Source organism: Camelus dromedarius, chromosome 13 (genome assembly GCF_036321535.1).
Source record: "Camelus dromedarius isolate mCamDro1 chromosome 13, mCamDro1.pat, whole genome shotgun sequence".
Classification (NCBI taxonomy): Eukaryota; Metazoa; Chordata; class Mammalia; order Artiodactyla; family Camelidae; genus Camelus; species Camelus dromedarius.
The window spans coordinates 51,757,287-51,784,021 of NC_087448.1; the positions used below are offsets into that span (position 1 = coordinate 51,757,287).

Here is a 26,735-nt window from a genome sequence, read left to right on the forward strand (position 1 = left end):
TGTTCCCATTGTTCGCTGTAGAGATGTTGCTCCTGGGGTTAAGGAATAGAAAGGAGACAGGAACAGTGAGAGATTAGACAGAGCCTTGTTTTTCAAACATCAGGTCATGAGCCATTAGTGAGTGGACTGTGACCAGAATTTGTTTTCTTAGCTACAATGGAAGGTATCAGAGTATGTTGTAGGAACAGAGGTACCGTTTCATGGAAGTTTTGTTTCACCTGTCTATGAACGCATTTTGAGAAAACAGGTAAACGTGTACGCACTGACTGGTCATATAGACGCTTTTAATTCTATGGTTTGTAGCAAAGTGAGTCACTGAGCTCCAGTACTTAAGGTTCCCGGCCATTTCCTTCTCACAGGAAGGGATAATAAGTTAAAGACCTGTTGTTCATTTTTCACTCGGGCTTTATACCTTCAGAACGAAACAGCTGAGCCTCCGCTTTATCCCTGTTTCCAGTAATGGAGCAGAGAAGAAAGCTTTGCTTCCGACATTTCGGAAATTATCCCTTATTTGTCTCATCCTATGTCATATGCCGCCTCTCTGTTAAGCAGTTCTTAAATCCTTTAGCCCCACCAGCTCACTGGGCTTTTAAAGATTATGAAGATCATCTCTCTCCTTTGGGTATCTGTTTTGTTAGACGGTCTTAAAAACTGCCATATGAGCTGGCTTTACTTAAAAATACATCCCTATCTAAATGACTGTCCAACTGGAAAAAAAAAATAGTATGCAGTAAATCAGAACCACTTCCCTGCTGCATAAACTTGAAGAGTCATTCATCCTCTCTGAGCCTTAGTTTCTCTGGCTGTAAATTAAAGTTAATACTATCTCCTTAGCCAGACTGTCGTGAGGAGTGGAGACGGTTCGTGCCAAGTGCCTGCCAAAAGGCAGGTATTCAGTAAACGACTCTTGAATTATAATAACACAGGAACGCAGGCACACAACCGTGTATGAGCCTCCTCACAGACAAGCAGGCACCTTGTTTCGTATCTTTTCATCTCTTTTTATCCCCTGAGCGCAACACAGGGCCTGACACACAGAGGATGCTTGATACTAGTTGAGGAAACTGGATTAAGGGGAGATGCTCTTGTGTTTTCTGGATAAGAGCGCAGCCCTATTGCCAAAACAATTACGAGAGCCAGTCTGGCCCATGTCAGCCCATTGGTGTTTTTTGTTTTTGTTTTTTTTTTGGACGGGGAGTCAATAGGAAACACCCACCTCCCAAACGGTCCGCCTACGATGGGAGCCAAAGTCAAGTGCGGTTGGGAAAGCTTCATCCTCCCTGACAGGAAGTTAACGCATCTCTCTGCTCTGGGAAGAAGGCAGTAATTGAAAGCACCTGCGGGTCAAGACGAGCCAGGCACTGGGGCTGAGGAAAGAGTGGTATTTTTGCTTATCTTCAAAAGGCAAGAACAGGTTGATAAGACAGAACAGTTGTTTTGCTGGGAAACAAGCCTGTGACAGACCATAATGAATAGGGGCCAAGCTCACTTTCTCTTCAAAACCTCCGTCTGCTCCCATCTCGGCACAAACACCTCACACCCCAAAATCTGCATCCACTGTTCTAGCCTCGAATCCCCCGACCCCTCGAGGTGACAGGGCATCTCTGAGCCCCTGTCCAAACTGGCCTTGCTGGCAGCCCCACTCTCTTGTGGCCGCGGAGCTGGGTCTGAGGGTGGAGGGGGGCCTGAGGCTGGATGAGGTTTCTCTGCCATCTCAGAGGAATTCCAGGTGTCATTCAAACGACATGCCTGCACCGCCCGATAAAACAGGCCATTTGTGTCTCAGTAAACAGTCATCCCTAAAGGACCCTTAGGCGTAGGAAGGCACTGAGCTTTCCCATCCTTCCAACTTCAAAGTGACAATGAAAATACAATTCTTATACATCTAGCCTTTCTGGCTGACCCTAGGGTGGCATTGGCTTTCTATCCTGCCATTAAATTGCCTCACAAAAATAATCTTTTTGTCAGGTTTCTTTCTGTTTCCTCTCTCGCCCACGTAAACAAGAGGCCGCCAGGGAGGAGGGAATGTGAGGGTGGGGAGATCAGAAACAGGGGCCGGTGAATGGCATCCGTCTGAGGCCTGGCCCGTGGGCCCTGGGTCACTGTGAAAGGGCAAAGGGGACACGCTGAGCTTTTCCAGAGCCCACTTCTCTTTCTGCTCCTGCCAGGTGGCAGGGTTACACACTTCACAAAGCCAAGTCAAAGGTCACATGTGGAGAGATGGCAAGAAACTTTCGGGGATTTCCTGAGTTTTGAAACTTGACATCCATGCTGTGTAACAGGGTGTGTTCCTTGGGGGGTGGATTGCCATTTGTGTTGGAAAGACACTTCAGGGGAAGGTGTCTCCTCCAAGTAAGATGACAAACACGTCTGACTGTTAGCATCCACTGCTCTCTCTGCTTTCAACCAATCAAACCAGCCAGCTTGTCTGAGCCACCGGGACCTCTGTGTGTGTGTGTGTGTGTGTGTGTGTGTGTGTGTGGCGGAGAGGGGTACGTGGGAGGCGGTGCTGTGTCAGTTGGCTGAAGTTTTCCCCATGACGGCAAGGGGCAAGAGAACTATTTGTTCATGTTTGATACATACACAGTAGTGGATCAGCCTTTGAATGGGTCTAGAAAATTCAAATGTTTATTGTTAACTGAGCCAGATGATAGTTAAGTGCTGGGAGGACAGTGGTGAATAACATCCCCACCTTCATGGAACATGAACTCTAGTAGGAAGGGACAGCAAACAGACAAGCTAAAAAACAATTTCCAATAGTGGGGGTAAGTGCTCTGGAGAAGGTAAAACACGGTCACTGGATAGAATGACTGGATATGGAATGGGGTTAGTTTCAGGCAGGTTTAGACAAGGCCTCCAGGAGGAGCTGGCATTCAAGCTGAAAGCTGAAGGATCAGAAGAAGCCACCAAGCTCTGGTTCTGGTCAGGAGCAGCCCAGGTAGCAGATGCAAATGCCCTGTGGTGACGGCGGAGGGTAAGCATGGCTTGTACACCTGGAGCTGCTGCACAATGACCAAGTGGCATGAGGGGAAGTCACGGGGGCAGGAGGCTCAGATTCCACTAGGGTTTGCGGGTGGTGCGAAGGAGCCCCCGTGTCCTTCTGTGAGCGAAGGGAAACCATTGGAAGGGACTTAAAGTAAGTACCCTTTGCCTCCTAACTGCAAGCTATCAGCTCACCACCTTCTAAGGATCCATGCCTTCCAAGACTGCAGATTTTGACGGCACAGAGACGTGTTCCCTGCACCCTCAATTTCTGCATTTCCATTATTTGCGAAAAATATTCCATCAAGAACAGAAGTTTGAGGACTAATTGTTTACATCTAAATAAAACTAGCATTAAAAAAAAAAAAGACCTTTTACCTACCACCACATTCTCACCATTCTTGCATACTTCCAAATGGCTTGAACAGCAAGAAAGAAGAACCAGAAAATAGTCAAAAGAGTACAGATTAATATAAATTACCCTTCTCACAACATCCCTGGGATTGACTGGCCAAGTCTCGATGTCGACCGAATTCTCTGGGAGTGAGTGCCTTCTGCAGAGTATCTCAGACACAGTGCAGGCTGGACCGAACTGCTTCTCTTCCCCTATGAGCTGCCAGCATCTCCCTTTGGACCAATTGAGGATTATTGCTTCAATAAGGCATGCAAGCTCGTTGTTTGCTAAGCTGGCTCAGCCAACCATTGAATCATAAGAGAGGCGGACCTGGCCAGTCCTCTTGCCTCTGAACTGGATCGCAGTTCACATCTCCAAGAACCCCACCCTTGGTGCAAAGACCAACTGGGGAACAAGGCTCTGTAGCAAAGTCTGCATTCTGTTTCCATGAGGAAGGAGTTCCCTAATACAGTCAACTACTTTTGTCAGGTTAATGTTCTTAAGTCTATATCTGCTTTGGTTCCCTTAAATGAACACAAACCAGAGACAAAAGCACAGAAATGAAATGATTTCAAAGAGCCCAAGAGCCCAGAGAAGAACACATTAACTTAATTTGTATCCCCAGATAAATGACAAGATATGTGTATAAGGGAAGCAAACTTTTAAAAAATTCATTAATGGTGTGTAAAGATGAAAGTTATCTTTGACTGGAAAGGTAACTGATAAAGACATCAGAGAGACGGATCTGAAATTGCACTTGCTAAATAATCACCAGATGAGACAGATCCAGGTACAATCTGGGTTTGTTTTCGTCTTGCAGGTCCCGAGGGAATGCTTCCGTTTTGAAAGACAGGTAAGCCAACAACACAGGGAAATCTTCCTCTCTGAAATGTCTAGCTTGAGTGAACAATGGGTGATCAGATATCACAAAAACGTGTTTGGCCTAAACGCATCTGCACATCTTCAGATAACTTGAAAAACCTGCCTTGAGACTAAACTGGAGACGATCTCTTCAGAGGTACTTCTGAAAAGTGGGAATCTCTGGTGCCAAGATACCACTGCCAACTCAGGAGAGGGAGGGGTTGAGACCCCAAGTGCTATCAGGTAAGGCATGTGCAGACCCTAAAATGGTATTCAGGTTTAACCTCCCTACGGCCAGGGGCATCCACGTCACGAAACCTAAATCCTCCTCACCAAGAGGGTGGCTAGAAAATATATAAAAACAAAATACAATTTTATATAAAATGACTTTCTATGTCAAAAATTGGGTGAAAGGCTTCTTTTCTTTTGTGTATAATTGATATAAAATGTTGTTCTGAAATAAGACAATAGCTTCAAAACTGAACTTAAATTTCTGATAATCAGAACACATTAAAAGAGGAAATAAGCTTCCCTTTAACAGGAAACATACTTATTTGGAAACTGCCAGTTTAAGTCAAAAGTAATACAATTTCTTAGAAACAAACTAATTAAAACACTTCATTAGAACTATTCCAATTTCAAAGGACAGAAACCCAATACAAAGTAGCTACATTAAAAAGGAGAATTTATTGGCACACTTATCTGAAAAGTCCAAGGGATTCAGGTGTGGCTAGATCTAGGTGCTTAAATTGTACTACCAGAAGCTCTCTCCTTAATTGTGCTACCCTCTGCATTGGCTTATTCTTAAGCAAGCTATTATTAATAGAGGCAAAATGACTACCAGAAGTCTAGATTTATGCTGTGTTATGTAACAACCTAAGCTTAAAACAAAACAAAACTTCTTCCAAGACTGGGCTTATTAACCTGATTTGGTTCACACGCCATCCCTGTGGTCTATATGCACATTGAGGGAGTAAAACTTTGAATGGGGTGCTGTTAGCACCACTTGAATTCCACAGGTGAAAGAAGAGACCTGGTTCCCAAAGGAAAACTTAAGGTGTGGTTACCAGGAAAGGAACACATGCCACCATGTGAGACCAACAGATATTTCCTATGTGACATCTGTGCTGGTCCTTCCATTTATCTGTTTCCTCCTCTTGTCATCAACGTCCTATCAAAAATGATTTCAGATATTCCCTCCAGCAAAAACTCTCCCAAATTCCACTGAATTGTTCACTTTAAAATGGTTAATTAAAAAAAAAAAAAAAAAGAGGTTGCTCGCTCCCCAGACTCCCATCCCCTGGTCTGCGGCCCCTTTCAGGTCCTCCCTTGCTGCTGAATTCACTGCACTTTTTGAAACTCTCTGTTTACGTGTTTATCTTAAATATAACAAATGCCCCGAAGGCTTTTTATCCTTGCCACCTGGGACCATCCTTGACACAAAATAGCAAGTATTTATGGAATTAGACTATTGTTGACAGAGATGGTTCTTCTGTCTCACGGTAAATCAATCAGTCCGCTGCAGTATCAGTCACACTGAATTTATTCTGAAGTAACGAGGAAACAGTCTCCAGGCGAGTGTCCATCTTTAATGTCTCCATCTTGTAAACGGAAATTTGAAAATTCAGTAACTGAGAAACGCATTTTTGCCTAGTCTCTAAAGCCCAACTCAGACGAGAACGGCAGAACATTAACTGCTGAAGTATTTTAAAATAACTCATTAGAAGTGCCAGCACCACTATTCAGTCCACAACCCAGCAAAATAACTCTAACTCATCTCTAACTCCGTTTATATTTTCAGTTTATATTTTTGACTTCACAAAAATAGACGTTTTGCGTTTCGCTACAATCAAAGGTGCTTCGCGTAAAAACAGCCTATGGAATGGCAACACGTGCCTTTTCAGATGACGTCATTCTAAACATTGCTTAAATTTACCATTACTTAAAATACTAACTGCATAAGTGGATCCTAGAGGCCACTGCTCTGCATCTTGCAAATGTACTTATGCTCTGAGCCTAAATCACACACGTTTCCTTCTCGGCATCGAATGAAAGTGAGGACTATCTCACAATAACCCAGTTCCAACATCTCAGGTTTCAGAACCATCCACTTCAAGTTGAACTCTTGCGATCAAGACCTTAAAGCTGTGATGAATCCCACATTCAGGTCCTATTGGTTTAGGTAAGACGGTACCAAGGTACTAGAAGCAAGGGGAAGGGAAACCAATACTAGGTGGGGAGGGTACGGGCTTGGGTATCTTACACACACACATGGCGGGCGTCCCACCATATGCAAGCTTTCACACAACATGGCATCACCATCAGCTACCCAGACACACGCTGGAGGGACAGTGGGCTGCGCGGGACTTCCCAAGAGACGGTGCAATCAAGCAGAGAACCACGTTTGCTGTTCTTTATGGGAAATGTAGGGACTTTTGAAGAGTACTTTTCCCTTTCATCTTTCTCTTCTTATAACTGACTTGCAGATAAGGTCTACCTATTCCTGCTTGAAATAAGATTCAATTCCACTGCTCAGAGAATCAACCACCCCCAAAACTCTGAAGGACAAATTATTACTGCCATGGTTTACACATGAGAATACGAAGCCTCAGAGAGGTTCAGTAACTTGCCTACAATAATGTGCTCAAAAAATCCAATTCTCCTCCTCCATGCAAGGATTCTAAGAGCTATCTTCTGGATACTCAGCTATCTTCAGGACGCTTGTATATAGCAAAAGAGCTGCACTTTGTATTATTTTAAAAAGAGAGTTCATCTCTTATGAACCTTCTGAGATATTTTAACAGTAATTCAAATCATCATAATTATGCCATTAAAGCAAAGATTTCATATCACAAAATGTCTCTTAATTGTTGAAAAGTTTAGACCATAAACAACCCATATTTAGAGGGTAAATCTCTTGTGTATTTGTGTCTTATCTCAGCAACAACCTTCAAACACTAATAACCTGAGACTTTTTTTTTTTTTTGATGAACTTTAGGTAACTCTCAAAGAGACATAAAATCCTAAATTCACTTTCATTTGGCTTTTTAAAATAAAATCAAAATTGCAGATGCTACCCACTCAAGATGTGCTTTCTCAGATCCTCCTCCAAGCATGAAACACGTACCTGACGGAACGTAGCTGACATTTGCTCAAGCTGAGGCCCCAGAATGGGACAATTAAATCCAGTCTGGGGACTGTTCATCTTCTAAGGAATTTCTGCTCCAGGGAGATCCTGACCTTTTAAAGCTACAAAGCCTTTTTATATACCAAAAACATTTCTTTAATCTGAAAAGGTATATTATAATTTAGTCAAATTTAATAGTCATGGGTTTAATAAGCTGCAAACGTCGCTGACTGCATTTGATAACAGGATAACTGCGAAGCAAAAGAACACTGGCTGTCTGACCACCATTTACATTGTATCCAACATCACAATGGTGCAACCGCCCACAGGGCTGTTCCAGCCTCCTGGGGCTTTTCCTACAGCTACAGCTGGCCAGGGCAGGAGAGGATGGGCTCGGCCCGACTGTGCGTGGGTACCAACCCGGACGAGGTGAGACTGTTTTGACTTAACATAATAGCTCACTATTCATGACATATTAAACTCACTAGCTTAGTGTGTTTAAATTCTCTCCACAAACACTAAACTCCATGCCTCCCACCACCCCAACTTCTTTAGTTTAGAAAACATTCCTTTTCTAAGGAGCTGGGCTTTGGTCTTGGCCTGCCCGGGTCCCCGCCTGATGCTCCGTGCCTGAGCCGTCTCCAGCCCCTGCTGGGAAGGAGCGGGGACCTTTAGCCCTGATACTCTGAGGGACTTCTGATCTCTTACCAACCCTTTTTTAAGGGTCCCGGCTTAAGAAGGAAAATGCTTAAAAAGAAAATGATGAAGTATTTATTGACAGCCTCCACCTCCTCGTGGGAGACGTCCTCTGATGTCACGGAAGGGTCATGCTGGGGAGGCTGCACACCAGTTGATTTTTAAAATTCCAAGAGGCCACAGAAAAGGACTCACCTCTGCTCTAGGAGGTAAACAGCACATCATAATATATTTACTAACCTGGAGGCTCTTAGCTAAAAAATGCAGCTTTTACTGTATTCCCAGCACCTTCCTCCTTCCCCTTTCATTCCTATTTCCTCCCTTTTTCTTTCTCATTTACACAGAATTTTAAGGTCAGAAGAGACCTTGATGGTTAAATAATTCAACTCTCTTGGCTCTGCTTTCTCCTCTTTGTTTCCCACTGCATCTCTACGCCCCAGCTTGCTTCGTCTCATCTCTGAAACTGGACTCCCTGGTCCCTTCCTCTTCCTCCTCCCACTTGCTCTGAAATCACTGCCGCCTACAGGGCAGGCATCATGCATTCCTGGGATGAACAGTAGAATCAAGACAAGCATTGTGACATAAGGGTTGAGCCCATGTCATGATTTAAGGTCCAGGACCAACCCACCCAAAGGGATCAACCTGACCTCATGGTCCTTTATCTTTCTTAACACACAAAAAGACCAGGCACTCAGTTATCTGTCTACTAATGAATGAATAAATCATTGTTTATCCACATCAATAGAATATTTGGGATGATCATTCTCCTTTAAATGGAAACACACCCATAGGAGAATTCAGGGAGGGATTTTCATTGGTCACAGACACCTTATTGTGAATTAGTTTAATCCCATTACATTCTCCTAAGTTAGCCAGGTAGACAGAGAAAGAAATGGGAGTTTCTAATGACACTGAGAGGAGAAGGTAATTTTGGACCCTGGGCTCTTTTGTAGGTGGGCAGGTGGAGGGATGGGGGTCGAAGTTGAGAGGTCCTCAAGCAAAATGGAAATTCTGGGTAGTCAGAGGCAACCTAAGGACAGTATGGGTACCTCAAGACAGGTGAGAGGGGGCACGGCCCCAGGAGATGGGAAAGGTATATAAAAGGGAAAGACGGCAACTGTGTTGAACATAAACACTACTATTGGCTTAGGATTACAAAGCTGTGGTTACAACACCTACGTACTGAATTGGAGAACCTGCACTGAGTAGTCTATGAAGAGGTCACGACAAAAGCTAACGGTGAATGTAGGACGACCACCATTCCACAACGATTTTAGTTTTCCAAAACAAAACAAGGCAAACAAACAAGAGAAAAAGAAAAGAAAAGCTGCCCCATAAGACAGATGGGGCTTGACCTTGGCTGCTCTGAAGAGAAAGCTCATACTTCACTGGGGTCAAAGTATTCGCCCATTCCTTAAAACTGGCTCAAAAACAATACAGCTGCCTCATTCTTTTTTGAGGTCATTTGTATGACTCAATTTTGCTTTGGTCTGGTTTTACAAATTATTAGTTCCTGCAAATGATGTCAAGTAGAGGGATTAAAGGAAGCGCAGGATAGTGAGCAAAGAGCACAGCATAAATCAGGCGCACGGCCAAGTCCACTCACGGCGGATACACTGAAGTGTTGGTTTGCGTGCTGTTTCCTTCCATTCTAGGCCTAGAATACTGTGAGAGAGCAAAAAGTTACCTTTCTGAGTGTCCTAATGCTACCTGGGAAACTGTAAATAACTACAGGTGGGCCCTGGATAGTGAGACACTCCTTGTTACTTCCAAAGAGATTCCATAATCTCCCTTAGAAATTCTAAAGAGATTTTCCATCCCTTCCAAATTGTATATAAGATGCAAAAAGGCAGGTGTACATAAGGATACATCTACACATCAGAAGGAACAACCCAGGTTCAAATAGGAAGCAACATGACTAACTTAACAGAAGTCTGGCTTGCAATCCTATTTCTGCCTACATTCATCTCAAAAGGAACCCTTCACTGGCCTGTATACAATTTAAATAATTTTTTTAAGTTACACCAAAAAATTGTTAGAATTAATAACTAATTCAGTAAAGTTACAGGGTACAAAACCAGCGTACAAAAATCAGTCGTATTTCTATACACTAAAAACAGAAAAATCTGAAAAATACTATATCTGAAAAAGAAATAAAGAATACAGTACCACTTATAATAGAATCCAAAATAATAAAATACTTAGGAATAAATTTAACCAAAGGGGTAAAAGATCTATATGTTGAAAATTACAGGACATTGATGAAAGAAATTGAAGAATTGACAAATAAATGTAAAGAAATCTCAAGTTTATGGATTGGAAGATTTAGTATTATAAAGATGTCAATACAATGAAAAGTGAACTACAGATTTAATGCAATCCTTACCAATGGCATTTTTTTTGCAGAAATTAATAAATACATCCTAAAATTCATAGGGAACTCTGCAAAGTCAAAACAATCTTGAAAAACTACAAAGTAAGAAATCTCACAATTCCTGACTTCAAAACTTATTATAAAGCTACAGTAATTGAAGCAGTATGGTAACTGACATAAAGAAAGACATATAAACCAATGGAATAGAACAGAGAGCCGAGCCCCCAGCCCCCCAGATAAACCCTTGACTATCTGGTCAAATAATTTTCAACAAGGTACCTAGACCATACAATGCACAAAGAATACTCTCTTCAACAAATGGTGCTAGGAAATCTCAATATTCACATGCAAAATGATGAAACTGGACCTTTATCTTACACCATCCACAAAAATTAATTCTAATGAACTAAAGACTTAAATGTAAGACCCCAAACTATAAAACCACTAGATGAGAAAAACAGGGGAAAAGCTCCTTGACATTGATCTTGGCAATGATTTTTTGGATAGACACCAAAAGCACAAGCAACAAAAACAAAAATAAACAAATGGAATTACATCAAACTAAAAAGCTTCTGCACAGCGGAAAAAAAAATGGCAAAATAAAAAGGCAACCTACAGAATGGAAGGAAATATATTTGTAAGCCATATATCTGATAAGGGGTTAATATCCAAAGTATATAAGGAATTCATAAAATTGAACAGCAAAAAAAAAAAATCTGATTTTAAAATGGGCAGAGGACTTGAACAGATATTTTTCCAAAGAAGACCTCTAAATGGCCAACGGGACATGAAAAGATGCTCAACATTACTAACCATTTTTTAATAAGGTTGCTTATTTCATTGTTGTTGTTGAGTTGTGTGAGTTCTTTATACATTTTGGATATAAACCTCTTATCAGATAATATGATATGCAAGTATCTTCTCCCATTCTGTAGGTTGCCTTTTCATTTGACGATGCTTTCCTTCAACATGCAAAAGCTTTTTAGTTTGATATAGTCCCATGTTTTTATTTTCTAGCAAAATCAGTAATTTTCAAAATTAGGCTAATTATACCTTGACAATAACCAAGATTCCTAAGACATTTTGAAAATACAAAGTAGGTTTCTACATAACAAAATGATACTTGCATTTTCATCATATCTTTTTACCCAAGAGCGCAAGTGTTAAATGATATATTCTTGTCCATTGGGTATCTTGAGACAGTAAACTTAAAAAAAATGGATCTACAATAACCTCAGAACTCACTAATACCCTAATCTTTCAAAAGTAAAAAGAAGTTCAGATCAAGTACAGAAGCTATGGAAGAAAAGTGCATTTATTACATCACCTTAGCTGTGTCTTCATAATCACACACAAGACAGCCGCCATCAGCAGTTGGTGATGTTGGTGTTCTCGACCCTTGCTCGGCTGCCTTGTACCTAACTTTGCTAATTTCACAGTACTGTACAATACTTCTTTGTATTATTTAAAGGACTCTATTTAGACATGTTGACTTCACTAATTAGTCTATAAATACTTGACTTTTACCCACTGCTTTGGTAAGTGAGATAATTGCAGAGGAAAGGCCAAAGCATTTATGGTCAATCAGATGACGACAAAGGGTCTTAAAGCTTAGTAAAACATAAAACATGATGTGTAAAGGCAGAAGCTATTAGCAGGATCAATATTTCTCCTAGTACCTTAATAAATCAGTACATCAAAGCCTCGACACCCGATGGAGAAAAAAACCTCAGTCTACCTACATGGAAGCTTCCAAACCGGAAAATAAAATTCCATTTAAATTACAAAGTCTTAATTGGTGTACAAAGGAAATGACAAGTTACAAAACCAGTCTCTGAATTCTGAATGCGGTAGGAGTTTTTAAATCATTAGTGCAGGAAGAAAAGCAGAAAGACAAAGAACACTGCGGTTCTCAGGGCTGCACATTTATAATTTGCAACTGGTAAATATGTATGATTCTGCTCCACTGCAGCCGGGATGACATACTGCTTGATAGAGGCAGCACGGAGCAGAGGAATCAAAGCAGAGAAAGGTTCAGTGGTTGTAACCCACCTCCTCACATACTCAACAGTTTCCAGTATTTCTGAGTCTCCCCTCACTTAAAATACCGTCCCTTGTGAAAGGCTCCTTAAAATGAAAAGTACTTTGATGCCAATGGACGTTCAAAGCATAGCAAAAAGTATCCATGGTGAGCTCCAACTGTCTCATGGGGTGTAAATAATAGTACTTTTTTCCCTAAACCCTTAGCTTCCCCCATTCTCTTTGATGCTTGCAAGAAAACAAGCAATCAGTTAAAACTAGTTACTAGGATTACTTGTCCAATTGTTTTAACTATAGGACTAATTCGTTTTCTTTTTTAATAAGAAAAGAACACAACGTAAATCAACTATACTTCAATTAAAAAGTTTTTAAAAAAGACAAAAGAAACATTTTTCAATGATCAGTACAGGAAACATGAGGCTTTTCCTTAAGGACACTGTATCTCCTTATTTATAGAGGTGACAGTGACTGTAGACACTACTTTGACTCTACTACAATTACAATGTTTAATTAAAAACATTTTTTTTCACACAAGCTCAAATGACTTGACTGTAGCTCTCAAATCTCACAGCAAGTTAAAGCTGAGAACTAAGAGGTCACATCAGGAAATGCGTTTAGAAAAGGCCGTAGCTGCCAAACCAGCAACAAAAGAAGGAAAGGCTCCCTAACATCTTAAGATGTTTATTCATGATTGATTAATTTTCTTTCATTCCACAAACATTTATCAGACACTTAAATATCAGATGTAGGTCTGATGAGGATTACACCAAAGAAAGTTCCCAGGATGTTCCATCCTCAAGGAGCCTGACCATCTAAGTCGGTAGGGAAGGCACACACCACCAGAGTCAGACCACGTTACAGGATTTAAATTAATATAAAAGTCAGCTGTCACAGGACTGGATATCATTATGTGCCCAAGAAGGGCTAGAGTAAAATTTAAAGAAGAAATCTCTACTGGCAGTTGTTTTCAAGGAAAGGACTAGGGGAGAGGTCACAGAGAGGAGTGAGACAGGATGTGAGCAGGTGAAAAAGGAAACAGCAAACATTCCGAACAATAGGAAAAGCAAGGATGAGCTACTGAAAGCCCAGAGTCCGCTGTGAAGCAGGAGGAGGTTTACAGGGCAGATCAGAGCAGGTCAGAGTAGAAAAGTTCCACCCAAACGACCGGGAAGGGCAGTGGCAGGACTGCAGGGAACTCAGGATGGGAAAGTTTTTACTTAAAGCCGGAGAAGAAATGGAGAGTCAGGAGATGCTGTACCATTCCCCAGTCCAGGAGCAGTTGGGGTGTAGAAATTGCAAAGGAAAGATATCCTCTCTATAGAAGAGGCGAGTTTCCTTTATGGCCAGAGTCCTATTAAGAGCAGTCTAAGGTTTCAGAAGACGTAGGAGCAAGCCACAATTTCAGGGAAGGGGCGCTGGGAGGGTGGTCGTGGTAGAGGAATCTCCTTGACGGAAACAGAAATGAGGGTATGCGAGAGGACCCCCATCTGGAAGGCTTCCATGCTGGGAGGGGACAAAGCGGGCAGAGACAGGAGGCTGGGTAGCTCCGACGGATCTGCTCCTGAACAGAATCTGGGGTCATGCAGCTTCAGGAACTTCACCCAGTGCCGGAAAAAGCACCCTCCTCCAACCTCACCTGTCACTGACAAGCATAATATCCTAAGATGCTTTACAGTTAAACTCACCAGGTTCCAACAGCTTAAGGAGTTGGGCTGAAAGGAGAGGATTCACTCTGTGGCTCCAGGCAGGAAAAACAGGAGCAGAGAGAGACAAGCTACAGGGAGGTTGCCGGTTAGGAGGCCACAGCTGATGGGGCGTGCACAACTTACTAGCATGGGTATTTGTCACCATCACACGTATGCCCTGCATTGTGAAGTTCCAGCAAATCTAGGCCCCGTATCCCACTGTAGGAAGTCACAGCAAAGCGTCGGAGGGGCTCCTGTCTGCGAGAGCCCTCCCATGGGGCCAACGCGACTTTGAAGGCTGTGTCTGCAGTACATTCTGAGGGCTGGGACACCACCATGGTGTTGGGGTGTCAAGAAGGCAGCATCTGCTGACCTGGGTACCTCTGGGAGAACAGGAAACATCTTTGCTAGGCTTCGAGTTGGCAGCTGCCCCCTCCGCTCTCCCCAAGCAACTTTCTGACTGCCGGCAGCCTTCCTGCAGAAGGGCCATCAGCGGTTGTGTGGATGGCGGGGCTGGACTGGCTGGGAGAATTCTGCCGCCGTCGCCAGCATGAACGATTCCTCTGGGTGTCCTCGTTCAAGCAGCAGTTAATTGGAGAACAATTAGCCTGTTGTTCACCTCCTTGAGGGCGGGCAAGGCTGGGCGGGCCATCCAGCTGAACTAAGGTTCCAGGGCAACAGTGACGGAGCCGGGGTGTCTCCAGGATGGGTCTGGGTTTGTGGCAGCGGCGGGGAAAGTCCAGCGTTTCTATCACCACTGACCACGGTGAATGAGTCACTGACTTGCCTGAGTTGCTCTGACAGACTTGCATTTATTTCTCTTAGTCTCTGTGACAAGGGGACACTTCCACCTTCCCACACTAAACAGGCTGGACCATTCATTATTTTTCATTCTCTTTTTTCCCCCCTACTCTTCCAGGTAAAGGGCAAAATGGATCATTATGGTGAATTACAGATGGGAAATCAACAAAAGATACAAAGATGAAAGGGAAGCATGTTTTTACAAGAAAGCCATTGGATTTGCCTTTTTAAATGTTTTCATGTGAACTTCCTTTTTACCAGCTGGCCAATACAGTCTTGGGGACTGGGCTGTCTTTCTGATTAAAGAGGATTTCTTTTCCACCATTTAATCATCTACTTCTACCCGCTAACCACACTTGGTCCCCTTAAAGAGGACAGAAGCAACACAAGAAAACTTCTCTCGGTTTCTGCCTCCTCAGCCCCTACCCGCTTCTTTGGCTTCCATGACAAAAAAGGGTGACACAAACGGAGCAGAAATATGTTATCAGGGACTTTCTCAGTTCACTGCACCACTCGCTCAGCTAAATCTCGCAAACTCACACACATCTGGCTTGTTGGTAAGTCTCGGTGGAATTCAGCTGCGCCTGTACAGGGGAGCGGGGGGATGGTGCTTGGCATGAGACTCACCCTCTGGCTTGCTGACTCCTCAAATGTGCAAGGGTCACAGGCCAGAAAATAGCCTCTCCAAACACATGTACCCTTACTTGGTGTGTTTATACTTTTTTTCCCCCCTCATTTTCCATGCTCGAGTCTCTTCTTAAATAAAAACCATTTTTGTCCTTTGGCTCTCTATAAACTGCACTGGAATCCAGCATTCTGTGCACAAGCTTACTTTCTGCACAACCTAGGAGAAAATATAGGTTCAGGGAGATTTTACATCTACAGACCCCAGACCCACTGCGGATTCTGCAGATTTAGAACTCACCCTCTCTTAGGTAGTTCAAACAATTTCTGAAAAGGAATACTTATTTAAATACGCTTCTTCTAGTGTTCTTGAGGTATGTTGTGAATTATCACAAATATCCCAAATCAAAGATATACAAAACTATGAACAGGAGAACAAGGATCATGATTGCAGAGAGTATGTGGGGCTTCCTCCTTCAAGTCAGTAGCCATCGGTAATATACCAGGAAAGGAACCACCCAAAACAGTGATGGAAGAGAGAGCCATGGAGGTTAGCAAAGTATATGCTGTGTTTATGAATTATAACAAAGAAAACCTTAATTTCTAACAGGAATTACCACATGCCGGGAGCACGGACCATATGGAAAAAATCTAATTCTTTGGTTAAGTAACTTTTAAAAAATGTTGAGATGTATTTTCCTTTAATCAAGTGCTTTAAACATACTTGAACTGGGTTTTTTTTTTCTTTAAAACTAATGTATCATTAAAGTAAAAGTTTCAACTAGTTCAAAAGACTAGCCAAGAACTAAAGACTTCCGTACTGCCGGAGTGTCACTTTCTAGAGATAACAACCATAAACAGGTTCATGTGTAGACAAAGCATATAAAAGCATCTTTACACACATGCATATTTGCTGGTATAGGCTTAAGTCGTATGGAAACATTTGCTATTTTATACAAAAATGCTCAATGATAGGTAAAATTCCTGCTGCACTGGTCCTATCGTTGGCATAGATTGACTTGCTGTTTTTAACAGCTACATTACACCTTATTGAATAGGTCACTATAAATACCTATATTCCAGTTTGCATACTTCCCGGTTACTTCCAAGTTTTAACTATTTCAAAAGAAGATACACTATGCTTTCCTGCATGTCTTGTACAGATAAAACTAAAACTCCTCCAAAAAATACTTTGCCAGTCTACACCCCTTCCAGCAGGATGACAGCTTCTCGGCATCACTAGATAATAGCACATATTTAAAACCGTTTTCAATGAACAGGTGAAAAATATCTTATTTTAACACTTTTTTCTTTCATCATGAGCAAGGCCATGTTTCTTGGTCACTGCATTTTTCTTTGTACTGACCATTCATATTCTTATTTTCTTTCTTTTTTTTTTCCAGATCTTTTCTTTTTATAGTTTTTAATTTTTTAAAAAATATTTTTATTGAAGTATAGTCAGTTTACAATGTTGTGTCCATTTCTGGTGTACAGCACAATGCTTCATTGATACATGAACATACATATATTCATTTTCATATTCTTTTTCACCATAAGTTACTATAAGGTATTGAATATAGTTCCCTGTGTTATACAGTATAAACTTGTTGTTTACATACATATATATATATACACACACACATATATATATGTATGTTAGTATCTGAAAAAGAAATAAAAGGGATCCAAATTGGAAGAGAAAAGGTAAAATTGTCATTATATGCAGATGACATGATCCTATATATATATATATATATATATATATATAAAACTCTAAAGGCTCCACTCAAGAACTATTAGAGCTAATAAAAGAATTCAGCAAGGTAGCAGGATACAAGATTAACATACAGAAATCACTGGCATTTCTTTACACTAACAATGAAATACCAGAAAAGGAAAGTAAAGAAACAATCCCTTTAAAAATTGCATCCAAAAAATTAAACTACTTAGGAATAAATCTGGCCAAGGAAGTGAAAGACTTCTTTGAGGAGAACTACAAAACATTGAGTAAGGAAATTAAAGCTGATTTAAAGAAATAGAAACGTGTTCTTATTTTCTTTTACTGGATTGCTACCGTTTATTGATTGATGCACGAGTCCCTTGTTCAGCAAGGAAATTAGCCCATCACCTGTCGTATGTATTGCAAACACTTTTCCTAATTTTCATTTGTCTGTTGACTTTCGCTTTGGGGTGGAAGGCAGGCTTCTAGCAAATTAGACGTTTTAAACAATACATCAGTAGCTATTTGTATGCGTGGTGTGGACCATGACCTGCTCTATTCGGGGTGTCATGCTTATCTTAGGGAGCAAGGTCACCAGGACTAATTGGTGGACACTCCCCCGAGTTTCACACCATCACAGGAGCCCCTATGATGGTTCACTCTCACCTGGCAGCCTGATCCTTGGTCGGGATCCTGACCCAGAAGTGCCCACCCCTTTTATTTAGAAGTCACTCAAAAAGGCAATAAACAAAATGTCATTACTCTTTTATTTGTTCCTCCTCCTTCCCCACCAACAATTCTGGGAAGAGTTGGGGGAGAAAGGAAAGTCTGTAACCGGAAGATGTATTCTTGGGTTCCACATCCTCTGCCTCAACATCACCACTGACACTCGTGACTGAGGGTGCAAACCTGCCGCTGGTCCGGACGCACAGAATGACAGGGCACCAGTCCAGCCGGCAACAAGCTCGTCTGCACTTGTGCAGGTGGGGAGCTGGTGGCCAGGTGTAAATCCTGACCCCTGACTTGGTCACTGTGTTTATTATCCAGAGCCAGTTAACCTCCGGGGCTCAGATTCCTCATCTATAAAATACAGATAAGTATGATGCGTCCGAAAAATAAAGAGCAGCTACATCACAGGACCCCCATACAGTAAAAGGAGTTATTCCACAGAGCAATGCCCGGCACGTGGCATGTTTTACATAAGCATAAATAATAATTAGAATTGTATTAATATTCATCCTGATAACGAGACTAGAGAGCAATGTAAGTTAAGAGCAGGATAAAATCCATCAAGCCTTAGTTAAGTACCATGTGACCACAGAAAAGGGAGCCACAAAGGATCAGTCAAGAAATACAGAAAGGAGAACGCAGGACTTGAGTAGGAGTCCTAAGATGAAGCAAAGACAAGTGTGGTGTGCATTCCAAAGGTAGGGAGAGCCTTAAAAAAAAAAGACAAGAAAAAAAAAACCCCACCACTTCAGGGACGGGGAGTAAAACTAGCGTGAGCACAACAGAAGGTGCATTGAGACAGGAGGAGACAACTTTAAAACTGTAGCTCGCCAAGGAGTTAACGTCCCAGATAGTTCGACTCTGTTTATTTAAAGAAGAAAGTGCTTATTTACTCTTTCCTCTCAAGGAATAAACTGGATCAGCTGTTATCTCCCAAGTAGAGCTAAGCCCTAACAGAAGAAAGGAAAGTTGCATTCCCAAAGTTTATCTCTAAGGCAAAGGTCTGAAAGGAGAAATAAGTGCCTGTCCCTTCGGAAACCCTGCCGCACAGAATGAACTTTCCCGGCTGGTCCCTGCAGCCCCTGGCGACAAACGCTGCAAAGGCAGAGTTCATTCATTCGGGCGTTCATTCACGCAGCGTTTGATGACCGCCTACCACCAGCGCGCGGGCAGCTCCCCTAAGAGATGGGCTACATTCTGAACAAGAAGCCAGGCGTCCACTGTCCCAGGGCTCCTATTCCAGTGTGTGTGTGTGGGGGGGGGGGGGGGGTCAGAGGGGGAGCAAGGGGCACCGGGTGTAAAAATAAATCAAAGCATGAGGGAGGCTGGCTCCATCAGATGATGAAAAGTGTCGTGGAGAAGGTAAAAGTGAGCGTTGTCCCGGGGTGGAAAGCCCTTCTGAGCAAGTGACATCAGACAATATCTGAATGAGGAGACAGAAGATGGGTAGCAAGAAGTTCCGGGCAGAGAGGACCATCAGAGCCAAGCTGCTGAGTCTGGAAAAGGCTTGGTGTGTTCACAGCACAGAAAAAAAGCAGACCAGCGAGGCTGGAGCCAGTGATGGGGAAAGTGCCAGGGGAGAGCTTCCTAAACAAAAAGTGATTTTGAATTCCAGCTTTGAACATCAAACCCACATCTCCCCCTACCCCCGCCCCCGTCTCTGCTGCTGCGGTTTTGGGGGTTTTGTTGGTAGCGCCTGCCAGAGGTCTGTCAGCTCCTCCGCTGCAGACACATAATGCATAAGCTCAGGACCTCAGAAGCTCCCTCGGTCCATGGGTCTCACTCAGGGATCCAGGATGGGATCCCAGGGGCCTGATTGGAGGAAAGCAAAAGGCTTGGGTGAATATGCACTCACAATTATACTCTGGGGAGCGAGGGAAAGGATTTCCAGACATCTTCAGCAGAATTTTAGTCTAACTTAGTTGAAGGAAAGATACCTGCCTTTTGTTTCCTTATTTTGCCTGTGAGCTTCCAAAAATTAGCACTTGGGACAAAATCAATTGGAAAGGGCAGAAATTCCAAGGGTGACCTACGTGCAAACCAAACCCAGGGGAATGAGGACAATCACTGGAGTATCACTAACCTTTTATGATTTATGGCAAAACCACATCCCACCCCTAATGCCATCCTAGTAAACGTCCCTTAGGGTCACTCTGAAAAGCAAAGCAAAACCACAGATGGATGGAAAACAAACCTCACCCAGTATGGGAATTCTTAAAGACATATTTCTACTTTATTTCTTGGCCTCTTTTCTAAATGTTTCATCTTTATAATCACTGTACATATTATAGTATCAAAATAACCTGCAACTGATGATAATTAAGAGTAGGAAATCTAAGGAATGTCTGTTCTTCCAAGCTGAGTTTTAACTAAATGTGTTTAGTAGTAAAATCATGCTTTCTTATATAAACGTTGAATGTAAGTCTGGAGATGTTAAGGCTGACATTTTTCCCCATTTGTCATTTACTAGCATGGATTAATAGGCCAGTCTGTATTTGATACTAGATTTCTTTATTCTTAAAATAATAAGACCAAATTTCTCTATGAGGTTACACTGCTTTCTTAAAAAAGATGTTAATTCCATGGTCACAAGGGGTAAAACTCAATGAGCTTGTCCACAAATTTCAGGCATTTTAAACATTTTAGGTATAGTCATTTTAGGGCAAACCATCAATGCATGGACCAAAGAATTTTATACTTACTATATCACACGATTTCTGTTCTACTAGTATTTCTAAAGAAGGTAAACGCCCAAGATAAATAAATGTATTTTATTCCTGAGTTTGGAATATACATATTGTTATTCTCAAAGGTAAAAGCATATTTGTCTTCTGTTAAAATGTGATTTTTTTGTTGTTGTTCAAATCCTTCTATGTACAGCAATACAGAAGGAACTCTGGTTATATGGGGAATAAAGTACTTTTTCTAGAAGACAAAGAGCTAAGACTAGAAGCTAAGAACTTAGTGTTTTTTTGGACTGTTATCATTTGACAGAATAACTAAAAGACACTGTTTCCACTCACAGAACCTAAGGTATAAAATCACCAAAAATTTCATAAGGTACTAAGCTATACTTATGTTCTAAATAAGATGAGTTTAAATGTTCATGTGTGTGAAAATGTTTTGCAAATTATAAAATACTGTAAAGTGTAAGGGCACACTTATTATTACTGGAATTGTTTCATTATGCCAATTACTACCACTAAAGTCTTGTCTGTCATTATTTTTGCAGTGACCAGGCCCAGATCATTTAAAATAAGAATGAACAGAACAGTGAGCTGCTCTCCTATAAGTAGAAACAACTCATGGAAAAAGTTATTCCACCCATGCAATCACTGTGTTTATTCATAATCTGAACAACGGACCTCCACTGTCAATTCTTGATTGGTTTGTCCAACAACTTTTTAAAACTCACCAGAAAGGATGGAGAAGAAGAGATACAACTAAAACCTGATAGTGTAGGTAGTGGTCTGGAATAACCAGATCCTTAATTGGAAACTCAATATCAGGGCCTATTCCTTACACTTAACTCTAAAGAGTTATCAAAGTAACACATTTGAATATAATAATTAGCATCAAGAGCTTTTTCATCATGTCAGCACAAATTTATAATATTTTAAGCTCTATTATTATTTTAAAACCTATGTGGTCTTCAGTCTTCTATCACTTTTATCTTACCTATCTATAATAGTTTTAATGTTTAATATGCTTTAAAATGGACAAAACTATATCCTATAAACTGTCTCCCAAGAGTACTTTGTTTTTCTTTAAAAAAAAAAAAAAAGATGAAAATTGCCTGCCCTGAAGTGATAAATATAACTCCTAAAGTCAATTTTAAAACCTATCAAGCTATGGCCCAATAATTAATTAATTAATCTGCAAATATTTGTAGAAAGTAGACTGAGAATCAAAATATCCCTAATTTAGAGAGAAACTGAGGTTCAGAGAGAGAAGGACCTCGTAGAGAAGGGATCAGGACGTAATCGACATGTCTCCTGAGCTCCCTTCCCACAATTAGAGCTGCAAGAAGGAGAAACAGCACATAGAAAGCAGATTTATAAATCATGACAACATGAGTCAGGGTATGAGTGTGTAACTTCAAACATCTTTGAATTTAACAAGCTAGAAACCCAGAGCTTGATAAATTGCTGAATTACATAAATGCTTTTCCTTGGTTTCTTGCTTACAATAAATTTACAATAAATATTGACAGGATATTTCAATTTGAGGATTCTAGCCAGTCTGCTTTCTAATGAGACTACAGCCTGTTTGGGTTTTAAAGCACTCTGACATTTAAAAATGTTTACTTCGGGTCTCTAAAAGCCACAGAAAATGCTCCCCTACTATAAAAATGCTGATTGGTTGTGCTCTCAAAACAAAATATGAAAAATCCTTAGGTGATGGATTTTTCTGTGATAGAACAACACTCCTTTTTTCCATTTTTGGACAACTGACACTATTATTTATAAACTTGAGTTAAATCGGATAGTATAATGCTCCAGCCACAATATTTTGATCAAAGGTGTCAGATAAATGCTTTGCCTCTCCAAAGGATAATCCAAAAACCATTTTCCCCCTTCCCCAGTATGCACGAAACCTTCTAGAAGGGCCGGCACGTGGCACACTGTCCACAGAGGATGACACACGTTAAGAACACCCAAAATCTGAATTAAAATTTCAGCTTGTGACAAGGGAGAGCTGTCCTCAGCAAACGTGTCAGGGTGCCTTTGGAAGGAAGTCAGAGACCCCTCTGGCCACTTCTGTCCCTAAGAAAGAGAAAAATCACACTTTATCCAAACCAGGGTCAGTGTGATAACCTCCTCCCAGACACAGGTTGTCAGGTGGTCCGCTCCACCTGAGACTCCAGGGGTCAAGTCGGATCACAAGTTGAGAGAAGAGAGGGCAGCCCAGATAAGACGACCAAGCTCCGGAAACAGGGCATCCGAGCATGGTTGCCAGGGCTGGCCTCGGCCACCCCTCCACCCAGACCAGGCACCAACACTCCAGAACTGGGTTTTTCTGTGTCTGCCAAAATTCAGGCTCCTACCCTGATTTGGGTCCATTAGTATAATTATTATTTTCATCACCACAATCATTAAGTTTATAAAACTCATTTTATGGATGAACTCAGACAGAGGAAGGCCAATAGACTTCATTTCCAAAGCCAGTTTTGATCTATGAGGAGTGGCTGCCCAGGGGTGTGCACAGAGAAGCCTTCCAAGGCTGGGGATGGTGGGGAAGTGCGACCTGCCAATTCCAGGCTGTTCATTATGGGAACAGGCCTGTCAAGTCCCCAAGGCTTACAGCACATGTAGGTAATCAATAAGTATTTATTGAAATAATCATTTCATGCAATGTGGCTGAGGTCTCTGTGTAAGCGAAGCTTTAAAAAAAAAAAAAGGTAACAGACAGTAATGCCCTTCGTTGTAAATATCTGCCTTTATTTATTCATCCGCTCGCCAACCTTTCATCTGGGATACTTCAACAGTTCCTTAAGGGGTCTTCCTGCCTCCATCCTTAGCCCTTTCCAAACCACACTGCTATTAAAATGACCTTTTCCATAATTGTGTTGGATCATGTTTGCCCTTCTCATGTCTGGTTCTTTATTCTTATTGGGATTGCTTGTGAAGCATGGCACACAAGCATATAAAAACCAGCCATGGCAGACAGAGAAACAGACTGGACAGATGGATGGATGGATGGATGGATGGATGGATGGATGGATGGATGTTGACAGGTTGGTAGGCAGGGATGGATGGCTAGTGGGATGAATAGGTAGAAAGAAGGAAAGATAGAAAGATTGATAGACCCCAGATATTCACCCAGGACACTTCTGTTAATCAATTTACCAATTATTAATTGGGGAACAACTTTTCTGTTCTCCTAAATCCCCTTAGCTTTGGCTCACAGACCTTCTTGAAAGCTTGTAACCCATAGGCTTGGGTCAAAGACACTCCTAGTGAGACTCAGCAGAGCAGGGCCCCCTGGCACTACCACATGGAGAGGCATATGGAGACAATGCCTCTTCCTTTATTAAAATCTTTTACCTGCAGTACAAGGGGCAAGCTCCTTAGCAGTCAGACACCATCTTTCTCCATCTGGCCTCTGAGGCTCTCGCTCAGCTTCCTCTGCATCCCCATTCCCCAGGAATGAGCCCCTGATAACTCCCTGAGCACATCATGATGCTTCTAGTTCCATGTCTTTTCTCATGGTGGTTTTGCTTTGTCGTCTGCTTGAGAAGCGCCAATTTGGTTTTGAAAACCCTGTTTATAAATTATCGCGTGCCACACCCTGGGAAAAGCCGGTCATTCCCTTCTCTGCGTTAGCTGCGTAACCTCCCCCATAAGTATTTCTATAGTTGCACCCGTCACATCTTTTCTCAGTGAGTTGAAATGATTATCTGCAAACTGGTTGAGAGAAGGAACTTTGTCTTAATTTGCATCTGTTTTCTTAGCACCTGGCACAGTGTGGAAACACTGACTATAACTGGGGATACTTTCAGGGTTGCCAGATTAGGAAGCAAGGGGAATAGTGATGAAATTAACCAACAGGGGGCATGAGAAAGAGAAGCAGACTGTTTTGTGAGATGTAATTTGTTTCATATGGAGACATTCAAATTTCAAAGTCCCAGTAAGATATGTCTCCAAAAAAAAAAAAAAAAAAAGTTGGGGAATCTGGGTCTAGAGCTGGGGGAATGGGTTAGAGCTGAAGGCAGTCATTTGGGACTTGTCTGTATACGGGTAACAGTGAGAGCTACCTACACACAGACCTGATGAAAATGGATGGATGGATAAAGAGAACCCAATAAAAGCTAAGAAAAGGAGGTAAGAAAAGGGCTCTGTAGTAAGGCTCTGGGGAAGAATAACATAAAAGAACCTAGAGGACTTGAGGCCAAAGGCATTAAAAAGTTAGAATAAGAAGGAGTATCATCCTTGCTAGTGTCTTATAATGGTCAAGTGGGATGAAAACTGAACAGAGATGATGGATTTTACAGCCTGGGGGGATGGGGTGCAGGGAAAAGTGAGACGTCACTGAGAGCAAGTTCAGTGGAGGGAAAGGACCAGGAAGAAACAGACTGTAGTTGGTTAGACTGATCGAGCATTGTTCATCCAGACTCAGTACTGAGACTGTGCGTCTGCAAGAAAGATGGCTGAGCAGGACGCCTTCAGTGGCTGCCTGGGTGGGGAGTGGAGGGGAGGAGAGAGTGATGGAGAAGCAGGGTGAGAAGGAATTCGCAAGTGCACAAAGCAGGAAGGTGTCTACTCTTCCCACTGCAACATTTTGCTTTATATCTGGGGCAAGCTGGCCTTAGGAAAATGGTCTCACAATTCCTGTTGGTGATGAATGTCTGCCCCCACCTCATATTCCTCATGGTTCCATGGAAGTAAAGGAATATCAACTTCCCAAGAAAATACAGACTCTGCCTTCCCACTTACTTCTCCCTCAAAGGAATAATTCACCTGATTTTTGTTGGGGAAAAGTTATTGAGCTTGTCCAGCTCACCACCTTCCTCCCTTAAAATCACAGGAGGCACACGCCCTCCTGTTGGGTTTGCTTTCAACAGCGTGCCACAGTTAGGGAAGAGCGGGGCTCTCTGGCTCCGCCTGCAACTCAAGGGCCAGATAATATCAAAGGAGCGGTATTAAGAAGCCCATGTGGTCACACACGTAAACCATATCCTCGAATTCAATCATACTGATAATAAAGCTCATGGTACGTGCTCCATTTGTTTGACCGATGTTTGCCTCTGAGAGAGCTCTGAATTCAAGGAGAGAATCCATGCTTGATTACTACCACCTTAAAAACTACCTTTCAAGGAGATGGTCAGAAAAACAGAAATATAAGACCTCCGATTCCTCATCTGAGATTTGAAGGGATGGAAGTAGTCATGTCTAAAGTCCCCTTCATCAATCTCCAAACATTTCCTTGTTATTGTATACAAGTGCGTATTAGACAAGCAGGAGGAACCAAGAGTCAGAGACATTCTCAGAAACAAAGGGAGGTGAGGACTGCAAGGAGAAGCAGGCAGTCAACTGTGTAGTACAGCAGAAAGGTCTCCTGGGATGAAGACAGATTAAGAGATCAGAGGGCACCTTATCAAAAGCATCCTCCGAGAGAGGATGGGATTAGTAGAGTGGAGACCACTGTATATAAACAAAAATGTATCTGCACACCTACAGACACAGAGAAAAAGATATAGACACACAAACATAGATGGGATTTCAAAATTGTAGAACAGATAAACAAGATTACACTGTATAGCACAGGGAAATATACACAAGATCTTATGGTAGCTCACAGAGAAAAAATGTGACAATGAATATATATATATGTTCATGTATAACTGAAAAATTGTGCTCTACACTGGAATTTGACACAACATTGTAAAATGATTATAAATCAATAAAAAATGTTAAAACAAACAAACAAAACAAAATAGAGAATCAATCTGGAAAAAAATTTCCTCCCAATTTCACTGGCTAGAAACCCTACAATTATATAACCCTCTTCCCCCACTAGATTGCAAAACTTTGTGCCTCTGCTGCTAAATTTTCCCAGAGAAAAAAACAAAGCCACGAAGTGCTTAAAAGAAAATGCTAAGAATCATTTGGCTCAAAGAACAAAACAGAGACTTTTAACTGAGCTGAAGACAGCAGAATATTATTTTGCTCTCTTGTCCCTTGGAAGCCCTGTGACCTTTT

At 41.8% G+C, this 26,735-nt stretch overlaps 1 protein-coding gene across 4 annotated transcripts in view; it reads right to left on the reverse strand.

The window, feature by feature from the left end:
• ENOX1 (ecto-NOX disulfide-thiol exchanger 1) overlaps nucleotides 1-26,735 on the reverse strand; it is a 511,292-nt gene that overhangs the window by 309,679 nt on the left and 174,878 nt on the right. The gene's annotated exons all lie outside the window — the stretch shown is intronic.